This window comes from Musca autumnalis, unplaced genomic scaffold (assembly GCF_047663935.1).
Source record: "Musca autumnalis isolate F117 unplaced genomic scaffold, ASM4766393v1 scaffold_2, whole genome shotgun sequence".
NCBI lineage: Eukaryota > Metazoa > Arthropoda > Insecta > Diptera > Muscidae > Musca > Musca autumnalis.
This window is the reverse complement of record NW_027411755.1, coordinates 253,178,120-253,182,497: the sequence shown is the minus strand read 5'-3', so window position 1 is coordinate 253,182,497 and position 4,378 is coordinate 253,178,120.

The following is a 4,378-nucleotide window of genomic DNA, read 5'->3' as shown; positions in this document are numbered from 1 at the left end:
CTAAAACAGAATACAACATAACATTAAACAAAAAATGATAATAACTCCCGCATATACAATAACACACATTTACACATACACCACACACACACTCACATTACTGTTTAATTGAAATAATAAATATATATATTTAAATAAAAAACAAAAGCGAAAAAATAAACAACAACAACAATTAAACTAAATACAAGTAATATTATTATTATGCACATAATACCTACCTACCCCCAAAAATCTCCTCCCCTCCATAAGGGATAAAAACAGCAAAAAGAAAAAATTAAGCGTTATTTAGAAAATAAATCATAATTTACATAAAACAAAATTATACAAAAAATTAAAAAAAAAACCATGATTAAGAAAATCAAATCTCTTATTTAGGCATTTCAAGTAAAGGATTACATTTCGTTTTGAAGGGGCATGTAAGGTTCGTTCGGACATTACATGGTCCTTTAAAAACACTCACTCACACACCACCCACAATAGAAATACATTAATTACATCAATGACATTTTGTGTGTGCAAAAAACGAACTTTTAAAGTCCACAGTTTGATGAAATCCATCCAGCCTTCATGTGCGCATCATGGAAACATTTTTTTTAAGGTTAGACGGATTTCATCGACCAATAAATTGTTGTGTACACAAAGTGTAATAGATTATTTAAAGCCTAACCAAGATTTTGTTAAATAAAACAAACCACAAACAATCAACATAGGATTATATTGCATTCAAAATATTTAATTATTTAAAATACAGCTTTTCTACAACAAAAATCCATGTGCTTTTATTGTGTTTGAATACACCCCACCAATCACCACCCATGCATAAACATTAAATCATCAGCGCAGCGTATGTGGGGCATGGTAAATGCAGCCTAAAGTGTTGTAATAAAATGTATTTTTGTATATCGTAGTAAGATCGATGGCATAATCATGACATGTTTACAATTAACATTTGGCCATAATGATTATACCTTGTTACAACTCTTTTAGAAAGTATTTACTATTCTCCAAAAAATTGGCAACCGTACAAATGAAAAAATATCCATATTATTTTTGGCTAAAATGTATTTTTTTTTTTTAATTTTAAATGCATCAACTTATTAGGCTTTTAATTTGTGTATAAAACTCAATATTATTATTATTTTTATTTAAATATATATTCGTATTGATTTTATTTTTAATTCATGTATAAAAAAATAAAATTTTATTTTGTCCTTAATACAAAAAAAAAAAAAAAAATTAATATATTTTTCATTAAATTAAAAAACAAAATGATTTGTCTTATTTCAATATTGTTTTCAAATCTTGTGATACCTAATGCTATAACCAGATTTTTTTCTTTTGTCCAAATTTACATTAGGCAATTTTCCTTGCGGCAATTGTCAGTTTGTAGGTGAGAGATGGTGTTGAGAGGCAAAGGGTTACCATATGCCTCACCCCTCTCTCCATCAAACTGACAATTGCCGCAAGGAAAATTGCCTAATGTAAATATGGACTATGTTTAAAAGCAAACTTTTGGTGGTCTTCTATTTTTAGATGTTCAGTAAAAAAACTTGCAAGGTATTCGGTCCATAGAAGGAATTTTGCATTGAAAGCCTCCAATGTATTGAATACTTCCCAATGCCTTTTATGTCTAAAGCGTAATTTATTCGGGAGATACCTTTATAACTAGGAGATATATTTGAAAATTGTATAGTATAGATAAAAGTTTGCGATATTTTATCTAAAAACAATCTTCTTTTTTTTATCCCTATTGTACATTTTGAAATCTTTCTTATGTAGAAGAGCTTTTGAAGATTTTACACCTATTGGACATATTGGTGTTTTCTATCTACGTTTATATCTTGGACCCAATTTTAAAATGCCATTAGAAACTCTTCTAAATTTGGAACACATTCCAAAGTCGTCTGTCTATAGTAAATATATTTTGAAGATGTTCCTTGGATCTCTTGCAGGTTGTGCACAAAAGAACTTCTTTGTATGGCAGAGGTTTTTAATATGTTTTCTTCTAAGTGAGGACGTTGTAAAAGTTTTCCAAAAAGGTTTTTTTTGAGGTAGGGAGGTTCTTTGATGGGCCTATGAATTGTTTTAAATGGACAAATAAGAGGGTAGAGAAAAAAATACTTGAAATTGAGGACCTGCTTTTGTATGTTTACAATTTTTTGAGGACCGATATGCTGCTAATACATAGTAGAGCGGCGGTTCAAAGGGAATAATAAGAAATCATAAGATTAAGTCCAGCCACGGTGCTCTTGAATCAAATTTAAATGGAAGGTGCTTACACCTTGGAAGTTAATGCAGATTCTGAAACTACAATGCTCATAGATGAGAAATATCAAGAAACAAAAAAATCGCCGGAGGGATTTTCAAATAAATCACATTTTTAGGGGTTCTTTAGGTTTTCACGATTTTGCTTGGAAACCGCGTGTCCTATGTAAATGGGCCTTAGGAAAATGTTGTAGCTGTGAAATTTCGCCACAAGATTGCCCTTTATGATATTTTCGTAGGTTTTACCGTTTTTGAGATATAGAAGTTCAAATTGAAACAATGCATTGACTGTATCGCCTCCTTAAAAACAATATCATGCTCAGTGCGCCTTAACTAACTTTTGATGAAAACCGCTTACACATGGGAAGATTTCGCGGACTCTGAAACAGCAATGTTCATAGATAAGAAAAATAAAGAAAACAGATAAAATCGGCGAAGGGATTTTTAAATAAATCGCGATCAAAATTCACAATTCTAGGGTTTTTTTAGGTTTTCACGATTTTGCTTGGAAACCGCAAGTCGTATCGAAATGAGTCTAAAGAAATTGTTGTAGCTCTACAATATTGACCTTTAGCTTTTTTCGTAGGTTTTACAAATTTTTGAGATATAGAGGTTCAGTTCAAATTTTTAGGTTTTTATCTTAAGTCTTCAAGATTTTGCTTGGAAACCGCAAGTCATATCAAAATGGGACTTAAGAAAATGTTGAAGTTGTGAAAATTCTCTACAAGACTGGATGATTTATTTTTTCCTAGATATGAAAGTTTTTTTTTTCAACATATAAAAGTTTTATTTGGGAAATTGCAGTAATGACATTGTTTTATAAGGAGGCGATACAGTCAGTTCTATAACTCAAAAACGGTGAAATCTACCAAAGTATCATAAAAGTCAATCTTGTGGAGAATTTTCACAGCTACAAAATTTTCTTTAGGTTCATTTACATAGGACAAGCGGTTTCCAAGCAAAATCGTGAAAATCTAAAGAACCCCTAAAAATGTGAACTTAAATTTGAAAATCCCTCCGGCGATTTTTTCGTTTCTTGATATTTCTCAACTATGGGCATTGAAGTTTCAGAATCTGCAAAAACTTCCCAGGTGTAAGCACCTTCCATTTAAAATTAGTTAAGGCGCACCGTGGTGAGGACGTTGTAAAAGTTTTTTTTTTTTTTTTTTTTTTGAGGACCGACGTGCTAATACATTGTAGAGCGGTTCAAAGGGAATAATAAGAAATCGTAAGATTAAGGCCAGCTTTTGAAGGTCTTCAATATTTTGAATACCGAGATACTAATGGTACACTATCTATATAAGAGATGTTTGTATAGATTACCCTATTTGAAGGTCTTCCATGGGACGTCGTTTGTGTTCACGACATTTAGTGTTCCCAGTAGCAGAAAGCATCCACGTTTTATAATAGCTCCCACATGAGTTTACCGTTCTATTTTATGTATTTTGAAGATTTTAGCTATACTTTCTGAACGACCGTAGCTGTATGCTGATAGTAGTTTAGCGTTAGGCGTGGTCCTTTTGGAAGTCAATGTACGAAGATTTTTTATTTCGGTGTTCATGAGAAGGCCCAGATCTTTTGCAGTTCCTTCTACACCATTTTCACATGTAATTTCAGTTGTAATTTGAGAATTCCAATTGAATGTCGAATTATTTCATTTGTAATTTGAATTTTTTCATTTGTAATTCGAATTTTTCTATTTGTAATTTGAATTTTTCTTTTTGTAAATCGAAGTTTTTCATTTGGAATTTCAAATAAAAAAATTCAAATTACAAATGGAAGAATTCGAATTAAAAATGAAATAATTCGAATTACAAATGAAAAAAATTCAAATTACAAATGAAATAATTCAAATTTCAAATGGAATTCTCAAATTACAACTGAATAATTCGAAATTAAATTGGAATTCTCAAATTACAAGTGAAATGTTTCGAATTACAACTGTATAATTCCAATATATTGTTCTAGATATCAACATACAATTATTTCCAGCCTATATATTAATTAGCTTTTAGTAGTTTCTTTTTCATATACACGACAATCACGAATATTTCCCCCGGAATTTTCCGCACGGAAAATAATTTTTAAAAGCGAATTTTTTTTTAAATCAGTA